Source organism: Bubalus kerabau, chromosome 19 (assembly GCF_029407905.1).
Source record: "Bubalus kerabau isolate K-KA32 ecotype Philippines breed swamp buffalo chromosome 19, PCC_UOA_SB_1v2, whole genome shotgun sequence".
NCBI classification, from domain to species: Eukaryota; Metazoa; Chordata; class Mammalia; order Artiodactyla; family Bovidae; genus Bubalus; species Bubalus kerabau.
The window spans coordinates 34,512,322-34,530,483 of NC_073642.1; the positions used below are offsets into that span (position 1 = coordinate 34,512,322).

At 54.5% G+C, this 18,162-nt stretch overlaps 1 long non-coding RNA gene across 1 annotated transcript; it reads right to left on the minus strand.

Moving 5' to 3' along the window:
* Positions 1-613: 613 nt before the first annotated feature.
* Positions 614-17,725, minus strand: LOC129634459 (uncharacterized). The gene is made up of 3 exons (XR_008705690.1): positions 17,497-17,725; positions 8,361-8,463; positions 614-1,338 (listed from the first exon to the last, which is right to left on the minus strand). It is a non-coding gene; the product is annotated as an uncharacterized LOC129634459 (long non-coding RNA).
* Positions 17,726-18,162: the final 437 nt, after the last annotated feature.

The window sequence follows — 18,162 nt, forward strand, 5'->3', positions numbered from 1 at the left end:
CCCAAACTCTCCACTAGTTCCACCATCCCTACTGGAAGTAAACAACCGAAGTTAAGCAAAAACGGGGTGCTTGCTACACTACTGCAGTCTGAAACCGGCTCCCGGTCCCCCTCCAACCAAATGCACCCAACTCCCCACTATAGAAATTCAGGAACCGCTTCTAGTGTGCAGTTGGTGCCCGAGAGCCCGGAAGCCTGCGCCCCTAGATCCTGCTCTTTTAGGAGTACGAATTGCCATTCTTGCCTGGGCCTCGAAGCTTGGCCCATGGCCTGTGGCCACAACAGCCAGGTTTCATCTAGGGGTTTCATCCACTCAGTCGCGGTGGGAGGACTCTGGTATCTCCTCCCACCTCTTCGTGTTGCCCGCAGATCCTGTGGTTCCTGGAAGCCGGGATCACATTGGCAACTGAGGGAGGAGCAGCTCAGAGAGGTTCCTGTCCCTAGCCCAGGCTCTGAGTGGTAAGTCGGGCCCTCTTCCCACTAGCCCTCCTACCATGGAGAACCCAGGAAAAAGGCAGAGCTTTCTTTTTCAAAAGTAAAATAGAGGACCTCCCTGGTGGCAGGGTGGATAAGAATCCGTCTGCCAATGCAGGGGACATAGGTTCAATCCCTGGTCCAGGAAGATTCCACATGTCTTGGAGCTAGAGCCAGATCTCTAGAACCCCAGAACTGCAACTACGGAAACCTGGGCACCTAGAGCCTTTGCTCTGCAAGAGAAGCCAAGCAATGAGAAGACCGTGCACCCCAAGGAAGAGCAGCCCCCACTCACCACAACTAGAGAAAGCCCAAATGCAGCAACCAAGACCCCAGCGCAACCAAAGAATTAAAAAATAAGAAAATTCTTTTCTCTTTTCAATTTCTGGTTATACTTTTGGAGAGGGTTGGCATTATAATTTATTTTTTAACTTTTTCTTTTGTATTGGTGTATAGCCAATGAACAGTGCTGTGCCACTTTCAGGTGAACAACAAGGGATTCAGCCATGTATACATGTGTCCATTCTCCCCCAGCCAAACAGAATGTGGCTTTCTGTTAGCAGTATTGAAGGCAATGAACTTAAAGGAGGGCTTCCCAGGTGACTCAGTGGTAAAGAATCTGCCTGCCAACGCAGGAGACGCAGGAAACATGGGTTCAATCCCTGGGTCGGGAAGATCCCCTGGAGAAGGAAATGGCAACCGACTCCAGTATTCTTGCCTGAAAAATCCCATGGACAGAGGAGCCTGGTGGGCTAGTCCATGGAGTCACTCCCTCTTGAAAATCTTAAGTCCAGCAGCTGTCCTGCCTGAAATTCTACCTTAGAGCCTCATTCTTTTGTTTCTTTGTTCCTAAAAGAACTCGCACCTAGAGGAAAGAGAGGCAGAGTATCAGGCACTTGGAAAAAATAAAGTATGGGCAACTCCTTCACCCCTGGTTCACCCACCCACACCCCTTATTCCTCCAGTGCTGGATGGCTGAGACCTTGGCAATGGATGGCTGAGAAGCTCAGGGCCTGGGCCACCTGCAGAGACGATTCACTCCACATCCTCCACCCCTTACGTCCAAGCTCTTTCTCGAGCCTCAGCCCATGTGCCCGGCCAAGTCTTTTCTGTGCCACACCAAGGACATGCCTCTGCCCCGCACTCTGCCACTAGCCACCTGAGCCCCACAGCAACTCCAGCCCCTCTCATCTCCCCTGTGCCCCTCTGGGCTCTTGGCTCAGCTTACCTCTCTCTCCAGACCCCAGCTTTTCTGATCCCCTCCTTGTCCTGCTGTTCTTGCTCTGTCTGCCACATCCATCTTTGCCCTTTCCAGGACAGTTAATTCACCTTCAGGCCTTAGCCCAAGGGTCACCTCGGGAAAGCCTTCCTGGGAGTTCCCAGGGAGGGTCAAGCGCCCTTCTGTCTGCTCCCACAGCCATTGGTGGCCATGCTTTTCTCTGCGCTGGCCACACAAGCTCAACAGTCTGGCCCGTGCCACTCCCCACTGTGATAAATCCTCAGTCTCACCCTCAAACCAAGCCAGGCAAGCTCAAGGTCTCAGTAAGGGCTGGGGGCTGCCCATAGAGAGTCCCTGCCTCTAAGTGGGAAAGACAGAGCACCCAGCCAGGGTGGAGTTATGGGTGCTGTGCCAGGGGGAGGTGGGGGCAGGAGCTGGTCCTCATGGTCCATTTTGAAGATGATTTGTGTGATGGTGAACCCGAGGGGGACAGCTGAGGAGGGAGCTATAGGAACCTAAGCCTGAAGTTGGGAGAGGAGAGTCAAGGAGTCTAGAAGGGAGAGGGCCTGGTGGGTGGAGGTACATCCAGAGCGAGGGCAGGTTGGGAATGTATGGGAGAAGTAGGCAGGTCAGTTGTGGGTAAGGCCCCCATCTTACAGTTGAAGCCATGAAAGCCAGAGAGGTGCTGAAGCAGGGACTTGAACTGAGGGCTTCTGACCCCCTATATCAGAGCTAAAATATAGCATCTCCCCAAATGTTCCCTTGCCCCCTGCCACTGCTATACTCCCACACTAGGAAGGAGAGCAGCAGAGTGGGGGAACGTGGGTCCAGGTCACAGTGGACTGACTGACTGTCTGTGTGCCCTTGGGCAAATGAATCCCAAACTCTGAACTTCCACCCCCCCACCCCAAACCCGGGAGGATCAAATGAACCCGCAGTTGTTCAGCATTGGCCAGGCCATAGTCAGCACTCACAGATCATGGAATCTGTTGGAACTGAGAAACTGTTCAGGAGGTTGAGGCTGGTGTTTATTTGAAATCTGAATCACCAGGGAGCATACTGGGTGAAAGGTTGGGGTTGAAGGGTTTAAGTGCCTGCTCAGCCCCAGGGCCTCAGTTTCCACATCTGAGGAAGGGCCTCCCCTCTGTCCTGCTGTTAGGACCCACGTAAGCAGAACCCCATGAACTGATGCCTGGCCTTGCCTGCTGTCCCCATCACACCCATCGCCCCTGGCCACTGGAGTGTGCTTGCCACTGAGCCCCACTGAAGGATGCAAGTGAATGTATGGGAGGTGGGCTTGGCAGTCTCTGGCGCCCCTGCCGAAGCCTGGCTGCTCTTTTCCTGGCAGGTGCTCAGACAGGGCCCCTGAGCAAGCCTGGAGGCAGAGAAAGGTGTGGTTGGCAGAGAGCAGGTGGCAGTGGGCCAAGCTAGCTGGCTGCCCACGGGCAGCACTGGAAGCCCGTCTGAGCAAGCACAGGTGCTGCAGAGCTGGGAATGTGAGCTGGGACTCAGCAGGGCCCAGTGAGCTGCTGGCTCTGAAGCAGAAGGTAAAACTCTGGTCGTCTCCCCCTGATCCTCCTTGCTGGTCCAGAGCCCCAAGCTCGCCTGAGCAAACAAACTCCCCTTACTAGACTGAAAACCCCAGAATGCTCAGGGCTGGGGCCCACATCTGATGTCATATTCTCAGGAAGAAATCTTGTCAGGGTCTAGGGCGTCCAAAGGAGACAGAGGAAAATGGTGTCCTCAGCAGGGCTACCATGTTGAATGTGTCATCTGTGAACAGACCCCTCGGAGGTGTCTGGTGCATTGCCTGCTGAGGCTGGGAGCAGCAGACAGATGCAAAGGATGGACTGGGGAACCTCTGCCCCTCCCCTCCCGAGGAGAGTAAGAGGGAGGGAGGTAGTTGGTTTTAGCTCAGTGGACAGGAGGGTTTCCCCAGAAGCCCAGGCACCCCTGGTGAAGCTTCAATCCCCAGGGAGGGAGAGAGGGTTATGCAAACTGAGGCTTCTAGGGGAGATATCCAGCATCCCTGCCCCATGGGAGCCACCTACAATGGCCTAGGTACCTAAGCCTCTAGTGGTCTGGGGGTCTCAGCCCACAACTGACCCTTCTAGAGCCATGGCTCCCTACCAGACCAGGAGGGACCCTGGGGACCCAGTTGACCTGCCTGTCAACTCTCCAGCATCCCACAACAGCATCCCCTGTATTTTTGCTGGAGCTCCAGAACCATGAGGAGCCGGGTGGAGAAGGGGATGTGTCTTGAGTCCAAATGGAGGTGGAGGGTTTCACATCTGGAGCTGGCAGTGACAACGGTTGGGCAGCTCCTCAGAGCCTCAGGGCACAGGTCCCTACTGGGCCCTCAGCTAGGCTTATCGCAGCTGGTGGGGTAAGCAGGGCCTGCTTTATCAGGGGCTACAGACACTGCCCTGCCGGGGGTGGGGGATGTGTGTGGTGAGGCTGAACCTGCCCTCTCCAGGGGTTGGTGCTGCCTTCAGCCCTTCCCCTCCACTCCCCCACCAACCCAGCAGGTGGAATGCTCTGTGGCCTGGAGCAGGAGAGGCACCAGCTGTAGGAATCACAGGGACAGAGGAGTGGAGGAGGCCAGACAAGGACACAGAAGACAAGTGATGGTGCCAGGAGATGGCAGAGGGTGGAGTGGCAGAGGATGGGCAGAGTCCCTTTTGTTCCCACTTTCCTGCTACTGCAGACAGAAGTGGAAAAGGCCCAGCTGTGTCTGGACCGGATGAGCCCGACTGTTGGATGAGCCAACAGTCCCCTGGCCCTGGGGGCCCCTGAGGTAGTGATGACCAGAGGCCCCCTTCAAGTGGGAGCCTGGTATGGCCCTGAACACTAGCCCTCCTACACCTTCAGCCCTCCCTCTACTTCATTCCCAGGTCTTCATTCTTGGAGCAGTAGCTAGGGAAGGAGGGCGGTACAGGAGATGCTGGACACCCTCTCCCTACATTTGGGAAGACGTGACTCCTCTCCAGGTTCAGATGGGAAAACAGTCGAGAGGGCAGGGAAGAGCTTGTTCAGGGTCCTAACAGTGGGTCTGAAGACTGGGAGGGGCCCCTAGACTGAGTGTACCTGCAGGAGATGCTGGTACTAGGCCAGGAGCCATGGTGGGATGGCCTCAGGGCCCAGACAGAGTCTTGATGGGGGCAGCTGAGATGTCTGCATGGGCTCAACTTTCCTGCAGAAGCCGCTGTTGATGCTCACCCTGGGGGGCCACAACAGGGAACTTGTCAGCCCTGCAGGGAATCCAGATACTAACTCAGCCAGGCTGTGCCCACCTGTGCTGAGGCAGAGAAGCAGGGGGGCCTGGGCCCTGTCTTTGGGGATCCTGAGGTTGAGGGGCCCTAAGGACACGATGGAAAAGAATGATCAGGAGGGATAGCTTGGAGCAGGGTCCCCACACAGCTCTACTCTGGTGAGCACCATTCACATTGTTCAGTTCAGTTCAGTTCAGTCGCTCAGTCCTGTCCGACTCTTTCCGACCCCATGATTCGCAGCACGCCAGGCCTCCCTGTCCATCACCAACTCCCGGAGTTCACTCAGACTCACATCCATCGAGTCGGTGATGCCATCCAGCCATCTCATCCTCTGTCGTCCCCTTCTCCTCCTGCCCCCAATCCTTCCCAGCATCAGAGTCTTTTCCAATGAGTCAACTCTTCGCACGAGGTGGCCAAAGTACTGGAGTTTCAGCTTTAGCATCATTCCTTCCAAAGAAATCCCAGGGCTGATCTCCTTCAGAATGGACAGGTTGGATCTCCTTGCAGTCCAAGGGACTCTCAAGAGTCTTCTCCAACACCACAGTTCAAAAGCATCAATTCTTCGGCGCTCAGCCTTCTTCACAGTCCAACTCTCACATCCATACATGACCATAGGAAAAACCATAGCCTTGACTAGACAGACCTTTGTTGTCAAAGTAATGTCTCTGCTTTTGAATATGCTATCTAGGTTGGTCATAACTTTCCTTCCAAGAAGTAAGCGTCTTTTAATTTCATGGCTGCAGTCACCACCTGCAGTGATTTAGGAGCCCCAAAAAATAAAGTTTGACACTGTTTCCACTGTTTCCCCGTCTATTTCCCATGAAGTGATGGGACCGGATGCCATGATCTTCGTTTTCTGAATGTTGAGCTTTAAGCCAACTTTTTCACTCTCCTCTTTCACTTTCATCAAGAGACTTTTTAGTTCCTCTTCACTTTCTGCCATAAGGGTGGTGTCATCTGCATATCTGAGGTTATTGATATTTCTCCCAGCAATCTTGATTCCAGCTTCTGTTTCTTCCAGTCCAGTGTTTCTCATGATGTACTCTGCACAGAAGTTAAATAAGCAGGGTGACAATATACAGCCTTGATGTACTCCTTTTCCTATTTGGAACCAGTCTGTTGTTCCATGTCCAGTTCTAACTGTTGCTTCCTGACCTGCATACAGATTTCTCAAGAGGCAGGTCAGGTGGTCTGGTATTCCCATCTCTTTCAGAATTTTCCACAGTCTATTGTGATCCACACAGTCAAAGGCTTTGGCATAGTCAATAAAGCAGAAATAGATGTTTTTCTGGAACTCTCTTGCTTTTTCGATGATCCAGCGGATGTTGGCAATTTGATCTCTGGTTCCTCTGCCTTTTCTAAAACCAGCTTGAACATCAGGAAGTTCACGGTTCACATATTGCTGAAACCTGGCTTGGAGAATTTTGAGCATTACTTTACTAGCGTGTGAGATGAGTGCAATTGTGCGGTAGTTTGAGCATTCTTTGGCATTGCCTTTCTTTGGGCTTGGAATGAAAACTGACCTTTTCCAGTCCTGTGGCCACTGCTGAGTTTTCCAAATGTGCTGGCATATTGAGTGCAGCACTTTCACAGCATCATCTTTCCGGATTTGAAGTAGCTCAACTTGAATTCCATCACCTCCACTAGCTTTGTTCGTAGTGATGCTTTCTAAGGCCCACTTGACTTCACATTCCAGGACGTCTGGCTCTAGGTGAGTGATCACACCATCGTGATTATCTGGGTTGTGAAGATCTTTTTTGTACAGTTCTTCTGTGTATTCTTGCCACCTCTTCTTAATATCTTCTGCTTCTGTTAGGTCCATACCATTTCTGTCCTTTATCGAGCCCATCTTTGCATGAAATGTTCCCTTGGTATCTCTAATTTTCTTGAAGAGATCTCTAGTCTTTCCCATTCTGTTGTTTTCCTCTATTTCTTTGCATTGATCGCTGAGGAAGGCTTTCTTATCTCTTCTTGCTATTTTTTGGAACTCTGCATTCAGATGTTTATATCTTTCCTTTTCTCCTTTGCTTTTCACTTCTCTTCTTTTCACAGCTATTTGTAAGGCCTCCCCAGACAGCCATTTTGCTTTTTTGCATTTCTTTTCCATGGGGATGGTCTTGATCCCTGTCTCCTGTACAATGTCACGAACCTCAGTCCATAGTTCATCAGGCACTCTATCTATCAGATCTAGGCCCTTAAATCTATTTCTCACTTCCACTGTATAATCATAAGGGATTTGATTTAGGTCATACCTGAATGGTCTAGTGGTTTTCCCTACTTTCTTCAATTTAAGTCTGAATTTGGTAATAAGGAGTTCATGATCTGAGCCACAGTCAGCTCCTGGTCTTTTTCACATTGTAGGTCCACTGAAACAGCACCCTCTGCTGGTGGGCATCGAGGAACTGTCCAGCCTTAAATCATTTGGTCCAGAGTCGAAGCCTGGAGTTCTGAGAAGCCTCTGTGGGCTGTGATGGTCAGAGGAGGGCCCTGGAAGGGTTGAGTCTCAGAGGATGTGGAGGTCAGGAACCCAGGAGGAGGGAGCTGAAGGGGTAAAGGCCCAAGGGCTAGCCTGAGCAGACAGATCCCAGGCAGGGGAGCCCCTCACCGGCCCTGAGGCTGAATCATGACTCAGGGCAGAGTGGGGGTCTACACAGGTGAACAAGAGACTCTCAGAGGAACTGGGCCAGGGCCACCAACATCTAGGAGCCTGCTTAGAGCAGCTGCGAGGTGAAAAGACAGCCTTGTGTGGCCCTGGAAGCAGAGCATGTCTGGCTGCTTGGGGAGAAGTTGCTGCTGCTAGCCGCACTGGGGGCAGCCCTGGGCCAGGAGGCTGGCCCACCCCTCAGTGTCCAAGCTGGGCTGGGGAAGGGGGTGCTGTTCTCACACTGGTGGGATGGCCTGTGGGCAGGAGGTGGGCCAGCCTCTGTCACCACAGGTAAAGGAGAGGAGACTAGAGTCCCAAACCCCAAATCATGTGGCCAAGGCCAGATGCCCTTTCCCAGGTATTAATACTCCTGGATACCACATTCTGGATCATTCTTGGGAGCATGTGGGAAACCTGTCAGTGCCAACAAGTCCTGGATCCCCTCCTCATGGCTGAGCCCCACCTGCCAACCTAGGGCTAGGCCAGAGGGAGGTGAGGTAACCTTAGCTGCTGAGCTCAAGTCAGGATGCTTGGGAGTGGAAGTGCTCAGGACAGAGGGCTTCATGTGTGCGGGGAGGCGTCATGGAGCTGTCTGCCCCACTCCCCATCCCCGCCATCAGAACATAGTGAGAACATCCATGCAACTGGGACAGCAATCACTGAACATAGGTGAAAACGAGGTGATCTGAGGTCCATGCGGCGCCCAGAACGCCCCATCCCTACTACCAGCACACTCCAGGTCTAGCAGGTACCTGTGCCCTCAGGAAAGAGTTGCAGGAGGAAGAATCACATCCCAGGCTTCACGAGAAGGTGGCTGAGTACTGGAGGGCATGCTGGCAGCACAGAGCAGCGGCCCTGAAATTTACAGAGGAAGAACCGAGAGGCTTCAGAGGCAGAATAAGGTCTGGCCTCCCCGGGTCCATGCAATCTGTCCACCCCTTTCCTCTCCCTCTCCATTCTCATCTCCACCGTCCTGTCTCTCCCCTGGCATGATGAATCTCTTCCCCCTTCTCAGGATGCCCCTGGCTTTGTCCTCCACTTCTTTCCCTCTGTCTCTTCCTCGTCACGCTCGTGCTCTGCCATTCTCTGCTCTCTCATGCAGCGTGCATGCACTAACCACGCACTACATACGTGCCCTCTCTCATACACAGAAGAATCGAAGTCAGAGCAGACCACTCCCTGCCCCCCAAAGCTTGTGGTATGGGAGGGGGCACACATCAGGCAGGCAGTTAGAATTTAACGTGCCTGATGAGGGGAGAGGCACTCTGAGAGCTGCGGGTGGGGCGGCAGACAGCAAAGTCTTCCCCAGAGAAGGGGCTTCTGGGCTTCAAAATCTTCACTGAGGGATGACTAGGCATCTTCAAGGAGCAAAAGAAAAAAGGGCATTTCAGGACTTCAAAGGGTAGTCCAGAGGTTAAGACTCTGAGTGCAATCCAGGGGGCGTGGGTTTGACCCTTGGTTGGGGAACTAAGAGCCCACATGCTATGAAGCATGGCCAGAAACCTTTTTATCTTTTTAAGAGCATTTCAACAAGAAGGAAGAACTATTGAAAAGGCCCAGAGAGGAGAGACATGGAGCTGGGCGTGTTGTGAATAGTCCCTGATCCAGATGAAAAGTGGAGTGAGGAGTTGCTGTGAAGGTGGGGCGGGGCCAGAGCATGGGCTTGGGGGTCCCAGGCCCTGTCCACTTGACTTCCACTCCAGCTCCTCCTGGGGGTCCCAGGCTCTGTCCACCTGACTTCCACTCCAGCTCCTCCTGGAGGGGGCCTCTTCCTGACCAGCATCCTCCCTTAGTCTCCTGGCCAAATGCACACGTGCACAGGCGGACAGACAGTGGGACACGTGCACATACCAAGACACACCTCAGACACTCACCCAGAGACACATGCACATCGTCCCAGATGTGCGCACACACAGACACAGAGCAATAGAGACAGACGTTGAGGAGACGGCTGAGAGCCACGGGGTGGAGCACTGTAAGGACCCGGATGGGATGTGTGCTGTGCAACAGGACCCTGACCAGAGTCGCTCGACTGCTGTGACTGAAGCAGAGGGACAGGGGGTCTCAGCCGCAGCGCTGAGCTGGCCTCAGGCCCCAGAGAAGGTGGCTGTGCTGTGTGCTGTGCTTAGTCATTCAGTCGTGTCTGACTCTTTGCAACCCCGTGGACTGTAGCCCGCCAGGTTCCTCTGTCCATGGAGATTCTCCAGAAAAGAATACTGGAGTGGGTTGCCATGCCCTCTTCTGGGGGATCTTCCCAACTCAGGGATCGAACCCAGGTATCCCGCACTGCAGGCAGATTCTTTACCGTCTGAGCCACCAGGGAAGCCCCAGAGAAGGTGGAGTTGGTCTAAATCAGTGGATCTCAAACTGGGGTCCAGAGCTGGGCTCTGGGAGGGCTAAAGGAAGGAATTTTGCAGTACCAGTTCTGCCTCCGCACGTGTGTACAAAAAAAAAAAATCTCTGCTTTTGTCTGTTTCTCAGCCCAGATTACTGAAGGCCAGAGAGGTCTCCGTGGGGGCCTGGAGGGACTCTCCTCTTTATGGGGCGTGTGGTGGCCCATGTCCAAGAGAACACAGTGACCAAGGGCTGGGCCCTGTGGGCAGATTCAGGCTCTGGGAAGGAAGGAGACGGACCCTGAGGAGCCACGTGCAAACACTATGCGGATGGCCTGTAACCAGTGTAGATGTGGGCCCCAGCGCGAGGGTCTCCCAGCCTCGTGCCTATGTCCTGTGATATCCCCCTCTCTCCAGTCCCTGGGAGCCCCTCCAATGACTCACCTGTGAGTGAATGTGAGCCCCAGGCCCTGTGCTTGTGCAGAGGGGGTGACTTAGAAGTTGGTCCTGCATCTTGGGGTCCTGTGTGGAGCAGCCAATGGGCCAAGCACAGCAGGGAGAGGGGCAGCAGCTGGACAGGGGCTGCCGCTGCTCCAGCGGCTGGCTGCAGGGGGCGCAAGGGGCGCCTGGGGCCTCCAGCACTCTCCAGCTCTAGTCCCACCCCCCACCTCAGGCTCCTTCCACCCTCCTCTTCTCAGAGTCTCTACCTCAGTCTGTCTTCCTTTTCAATCCCAGGATTCTGTGGGCTTCACCATCCCCCAAATAGAGCTTAAGAATCCACCTTCCAATGCAGGGGACACGGGTTCGATCCCTGGTCAGGGAACTATGACGCCACATGCCACAGGGCGACTAAATCCGTGCACCACAACAATAAAAGCCCAATTAGGCAAAAAAAAAAAAAAAAAAGACTGTGGGCTATGGAACCTGACCACTAGCTCATTAAATCCTGACCCCACATTACACTATTGTGTGCCCACATTGTGTACGCCACCTCTCTGGGAAGTGAAGTGAAGTGAAAGTCGCTCAGTTGTGTCTGAGTCTTTATGACCCCATGGACTATAGTCCATGGAATTCTCCAGGCCAGAATACTGGAGTGGGTAGCCTTTCCCTTCTTCAGGGGATCTTCCCAACCCAGGGATCGAACCCAGGTCTCCCGCATTGCAGGCGGGATTCTTTACCAACTGAGCTACCAGGGAAGCCTCTTTGGGCCTCATCTGTAAAAATCAAGAAGAGTAATAGTTTCCTCCCTCAGCAGCTGGCTGTGAGGGTTAAACTGGACAAGCCTGTAAAAGGCTCGGTGCTGTGCTGGACACGTGGCACATGGTCCTAATATGTTAGCTGCTATTGTTACACTTCACTACTACTAGCGTTACTTCACGCTCCTGCAGGCCTGGCCGCTTAGAGGCAGAAGTCCCCCTTCTGAATCAGGGTCCCTTTAGGGCCAAAGAGCTGCCATGGGGCTTTGATCTTACATACCCTCTGCGTTAGCCTGTTAGGGCTGCCACCCTCCCTCCTAAGTTGCTTCAGTTGTGCCTGACTCTTTGTGACCCTATGAACTATAACCCGCCAGGCTCCTCTGTCTATGGGATTCTCCAGGCAAGAATACTGGAGTGGGTTGCCACGTCCTCCTCCAGGGGATCTTCCCGACCCAGGGATCAAACTAGCACCTCCTGTGGTTACTGCATGGTAGGCAAATTCTTTACTGTTGAACCCCGGGGGAAGCCCCAAGAGCTGCCATAACCCAGTACAAGGTGGGACTTAACCTACAGAAACTTGCTGTCTTAGTGCTGGAGGCTGGAGTCTGAGATCAAGGTGTCAGCAGGGTTGGTTCCTTCTGAGGCTGTGAGGGGCCCTCTGTTCCCACTTCTCCCCCAGCTCCTGATGGATGCTGACAATCTTTGAGACTCTAGCTCATAGAGGCATCACCCCAGCCTCTGCCTTCATGTGAACAAGGCACTCTCTCTGCACCCGTGTTTTCAGATTTCCCCTATTTATAGGGTTGGATCCCTAGGTCAGGAAGATCCCCTGGAGAGGAAATGGCAACCCACTCCAGCATTCTTGCCTGGAAATCCCATAGACAGAGGAACCTCTTTGGCTTACAGTCCATGGGGTTGCAAAGAGTCAGACACGACTGAGTATCTGAGCACAGCACAGGGCCCACTCTAGTGAGCTCATTTTTAATTTACTTCCATACAGACCCCAACTCCAACTGAAGTCCCACTCTGGGGCACTGGGGGTTAGAATGCAAACACCTTTTTCTTTCGGGGGGCACAGTTCAACCCATGACACCTTCTAATGTGCTTCCTGCTACCTTCTTTTTAAAATCTTTTTCATTCTTCTTCTTCCTTTTGTTTAAAAAAAAAAATTGCTTATTTGGCTGTGCTGGGTCTTAGTTGCAGCAGTGAGATCCAGCCCCCTGACCAGGGATGGAATCTGGGCCCTGTGCACTGGGAGTTCGGAGTCTTCGCCCTGGACCACCAGGGAAGTCCCCCTGCTGTCTTCTTGCTGGGTGGGTTGGATGTGACTTGGGATCTTGGGGACCCAGATGTTCTTAGTCTTGTTTTTCCCCTCCTTTAATTCCAGGACACTGACACAGCTGCAGAGGCTGGCATGTCCCCAGGAGGGGCCACTTAGTGAGCCCCCAGACACCTCATCCACATAGGGGTGGGGGAGGCAGATTGGGGTCCAGGTTGGAAATTGGGCTTCTCTCTGCATGCCAGGCCCTGCCCAGATGGAGGAGCCTGTGTGGGGGTGTCTGTTGGCATTAAAGGATGGGGGTGAGGTTCCTCTCAGATGGGGCTGCAATCTGTCCTTCCTTGCCTGGCCCTGGTTAGTGACAGGAGCAAGATGCAGGCTTTGGAGAAGAAAAACAACCAGAGGGCTGCCAGGATCCAGGTGGAAAATGGAAGGAACTGGGAGCTGTCCAGGGTCAGGGGAAGAGGGGCCCATCTGGAGTCAGGACTCCCAAGAAGCCCTTCCTGAAGACCCTAGAGTCTTCCCCAAGCCAGAAACCAGGGACCTGGTACAAAAAAGCAAGCAGCCCCAGCTCTGTCATAGGGACTAACCCCTTCCCCTCACGGGGCCTCAGATTTTCTGTCTGTATAATAGGTCCCAAACTCCCTGTCTGGGCCTCTGTAGAGCTAGGGGCTCAGGTCCAGGGTGTGGAACCTCCTGGGCTGAGGCAGCCCTTCTGCTCACAAATGGACAAGGGCTTCGCACTCCAGGCTGAATGGGATGACTGGGGGCAGGAGCGGGACTCCGGGTCTAGCTGGCCCTGGAAGCTGCAATGAGAGCTACTAGGGGCAAGGGTCCGTGCCCTCAGGTGAGCATGACCTAGGTCTGCCCACACCTGAGGACGGGAATGTGAGAACCGGGACAGTGCGGCCGGCCAAGAAGGGAGGCCAGCAACCCAGGTGTTCCCGAGTCTTCCGCACATGCCCCCTTCCCACAGGCGCAGGCCCCACCCAGCAGAGAACCCAGGCAACCTCCCAGAGTCTGTGCAGGCAAGGTGGGCTCCAGGCCTGTTGGAGGTCTGGGCCCAGCTTGGCTTCTCTTTGGGGACCAGACTGGCATTTACTGAGTGGGCACCAGCAAAGCCCGCTCCCCTCAGCCTCCAGTCCACTGTCTGTGGGGCAGGCCATTGTGGAATCCTCCCTGGGTCTCTTGGCAGCAGGCTTTCAAGAACACAGAGATGGGTTGTGGCCTGCTGGCCTTGGACAATCCCTCTGCTGACTCTGGACTCAGGTCCCCATCTGTGCACTGGGAGTGGGCTGGCAGGACTCAGGGGTTCTGGCCTTTGGTGATACCATGACCCTATGTGGTTTACCATTGGGTTGCTGTCCCTCGGTCATGCTCTCTCCAACTCTTTATGGCCTGCTTCCCAGTGGAGTGGCCCACTGGCCTTGGTTGGGTTAATGAGGTTCAGAATGGGATGAGGGCAAGGGGCCAGGGTCCTGCCGTCCCCACCAGGCCCCAGGTGCTGCCAGAGCCGAGGCCCACAATGGAACCCAAGGAGTGTCCAGGGTGGGCCCCCCCAGAGACAGAGAGGAGAGCTTGGGAGCAGGCCCCCACCCACCCTCACAGAAGGTGACGGCTGGCCTGGCTGGTCCTGGCTGCCCTCCCTCAGGCTGGGGATGGGGCTGGAAGTAGGGCCTCCCAGACAGAGGATGCAATGGTGTGGGCCAGGCCCTCTAAGACAACCCTGGGTCCTTGTGCCCAGGAAACAGAGGGTCTGGGAAAGAGGCCAAGGCCACCCGGGAGGTGAAGGTAGGGTGATCTCTGGAGGTGGCGAGAAGAAGGCTTGTGCATCAGAATCAGGATGTCTCCAGTGAGGGCCAAGATCTGAGCCTTGGGGCCCTTGCTCCATCTTGGGGTGGCCCTGGGTGGGGACCAGGCACTCAGTCCTCACTGGCACAAAGCAAATGCCTCAGGGTCAAGGCTCTGTGGGCCCGACCTGGTGCATAGGGACTGCATGCGGGGAGACGGGGAAGGATATGGAGACTGAAGGGGATTAGGGACTTGGGCTTGCCCTCAGGCAGCTCTCCGGTGGGGTGGAATCAGTCATACAGGAAGCACTGAGGGAGTATCACCCATCAATATTTTTGGATTCAGGGAAATTTTTAGTCACTGAAAAATTTGGAGGGGAAGAAAACTGACCACCACCAACTGACTAGGTTAGCATGAACAAGTCTGCCTTCTCTAAACCTCTGTTTCTTCATCTGCAAAATGGGGATACTGATAGTACCTACTTCAAAGGAAGATATTAGGATCACACAAGACCTGGGGCACCGTGCCTATTTCTGGTGCCCCTGAGCTTCTTTATACCTGGGGTCCAGTTTGGGTATCAGTATTAAGGTCATAAAACCAGAGACAGACCCAAGATCAACTGTGTAGGGGGGCTTTAGCCACATAATCTATCCATTGTCCCACCAACAAGGCATTGTTCCCACTTCTTATTAAGTTCAGGAAACAATCGGATATAATGAGCAGCCACCAATGACAGACAATGTAGCATGTTCACAGCCTGGAGCTTACGTACTGTTCATGCTTGGATACCGCACTAACAGTGATCGGGCCTCATCCTTATGACTCTGCGTGGAGGAGCTGGGTGAAGGCTCCCGTCCTTTGCCTCAGCTGCTCTCTGGGGATCCTGAGCAAAGCAGGGCAGGTCCATCAGTGGACCCTCAGGCTGGGAACTGTGTCCTCAGGAAACAGGAGCTGATGCAGCTCCGAGCATCAAGGGCTCCAGTGCTGGGAAGACAGGCACCTCCAGCCAGCTCTCAGCTGAAGGCATCATTTGGGGATTCTCCAGAGGGGCACTCCCTACCTCTCTGTGCGATCCAGGCCCAGTTTCTCTCTCTGCCCTTGTCTCTCCATCTGCAAACTGGAGGGAGAATCAGGGGCCTGAAGGGTCCTTCCAGTGTGGGCCTTGGCTAGTTCACCTGGCTTCCTCAGCTGCCTGGCCTTCATACCTGGTACCTGCCCTGCCCCTGTGCCCTCTGTCGGGGGAAGCCTCTGCCTTATCCACTCCCAGACCTCAGCCACAGCCCTGGAACCACAGAGGAGAGGAGTATCTCAGAAAAGCTGGCGGCCAGGGCCAGTGCCCAGGCTGGGGAAGAAAAGTAGTGCGGAGACTGAGGCCCAGAGCCACCAGGGAACAGGTTCACAGCCTCGCCCTACAGCACACGATTGAGGTCAGCCCCCGGCCCAGCCCCAGTAAGCCGGGCAGTCCTAGCACAGAGGATCTGGACTGACAGGCCTCAGGAAACCAAGGAGCGGGGACAAGGACTCTTGGGGAGAGGGGAGGACCCTGTGGCTATGCCTTTAGCTCCCAAGGACAAGCTCTCTGTCAGTCTATTGTAGGTAGCTACAGTCAGAGGCTGTCTTTGTCCCCTACCTGCCATGGGGCTTGCAGTGCTCATGTGGCATAAGGTTCCTGACTCTTTGTGGGTGGGACTGCCTGGCCCTTTCCCAAAGGGACCCTGTGGCTCAGAGTAGAGCTGGGCAGGGAGTGGCCAGTGGGGATGCTGGGATCCTTGTGGGGCTTTGGTGGCTCACTGATTGCCCCTGTGCCAGCTAGGACCCTCTAACTCACTGCCTTGGCACTGGGCTTTTGACTTTTCACAGTGAGTTTTCATTTACTTGTGCTCTACAGTGTCCATTTCACAGACAAGGAACTGCCCAGAGAAGGGCAGTAACTTGCCTGAGGTCACACAGCAAAACAGCAGGTCAGCCCCCTGGTTCCCTAACCTGTCCCGGAAGGGTGGTTTCTTATTTCACACTGTCTATTCTGAGCTTGAGAGCAGGGCCACCTTCAATGCCCACGGGCCAGACCGCTCAGGATTACATCCCCCTCGAGGTCATCTGGCTGTTTTTTCTTTTTCTGAACTTCCCTCCCTACCTTCTTATATTCTTCCTTCTCTCAAAGAGCTCTGTCAGCTGGGCCACATGCCCCCAGAATCTTCCTCGATGCCGTCACTGAACACTCCAACCCCATCAACTGCCTTAAGTGAAGCAGGGTTTTGCTGAGAGGGACTCTGGCAGGGTGACAGGACAGAACATCTCTGGGGTTGTTACCCCAGCATCGTCCTCTGCAAAATGTTCTCTGCCATCCCTGACATAAACAGGCCACTGTGGGGGCTGTCAAATTCTCCATTGAGAGATCCAGCACTGGATACCGAACCCAACTGAATCAACGGTCTCCTTCCTAGGGCCGCCTGACTTGGGACAAAACAGTAATCCATCCAAGGCTGAAGACTGGACACATAAAACTAAACTGGGGACCCTGCTTTTCTCTGTGGAAAAAGCTGGATTTCAGTAAGAGCAAATGGAGCTGACAAGTCCCAGAAAGTTAAACTGGGACAGAGAGATTTTGCTTCAGCCCAAGGGGTCTCGGGCTTCCTTAGTGGTTCAGATGGTAAAGAATCCGCCTGCAATGTGGGAGATCCGGGTTCCATCCCTGGGTTGGGAAGATCCCCTGCAGGAGGGCATGGCAACCCACTCCAGTATTCTTGCCTGGAGAATCCCCATGAACAGAGGAGCCTGGTGGGCTACAGTCCATGGGGTCGCAGAGTTGACAGACTTAGCGACTAAGAACACACACCAGGGGGTCTCATGCATGCAGAAGACATAAACTTGACCTTTGGTTTGGTCCTCTCGTTTTGCTCTGTAGCTCAGGCAGCAGGTTGGGCTGGTCTTTGGGAGGGCAAAAATACCTTCCATGGGCAGTGCTTCTGGGTTCCAGACCCTTCCTGGGGCCAGCCTGAGGTCCCACTGCCCTAGGGCTCCTCCACACATTCTGGAGTCGGACAGTAAATACCCATCCTTTCTGCTCACATGGACCTTTTTGGATCCCTTACCAGGGAAAACACCGTCAATGCCTCCAAACCAGAGGACTGCCCCCTGTCCCAAAGGTCCTCCCTGGAGGCCGAGCATTGCCCTCCACTGGCTTATCTTAGACCCGGCTCCGGCTTGTTCCCTCGGCACAGACCACCCCACCACCCTTGGCCTTCTTGTGTGTCCCTGTGTCCCGGCTGCTGCGGGGCTTTGTACTCACCGTCTCCAAGCGCAGACGGGTGGCCCCACGCTTCCCAGTCCTGCTGGTCTGGTCGGTTCCCTCTCCCCTTCCTTCCGGCGGTGGTTACAAACCTTCTCTTCCAGAAGCCCCAGGCCACCAACTCCTCCTTCTCTGCGGGCAGTAACTTGCACTCCATTTCTCAGGGACGCGGGAGGAGACGCAGTCTGCGCTGGGGGACTTCCCTCCTCTCGCCGAGCGACTTTCCCAGTCGCCCCGCCCCCTCGCCCCATTGGCTGCGCGGAAGGCACATACCCAGCCCTGGCCAATGAGGTGAGGGAGGCTGCGGCTAGTGGCCGGGAAAGCTGGTCCCCGGGATGCTGGAGTCCCTCAGGTGATTCCCTGCTGTGCGCGGCGTGGGGACGATTGGGCCAGAGCGATAATCAGACCCACTCTCTACGGTCTGCTTCCTTCTCATCACCGCGCTGGGTTACCCCGGCCCTAAGTGAAAAATGCACATGAGGGAGAGGTGGGACAACTGCGTTAAGAGTCTGTTCCCAGTCTGCCGTTCACTACATGTGACCTCGTGCACATTTCTGCCCTTTAGTTTCTTCATCCGCAGAATGAACAAAGTCACTGCCTCACACGTCTGTGGGTTTAGTGTTACATGAGACACTTGAGTACAGAGTGCTTTGCCTTGCTTGTGGT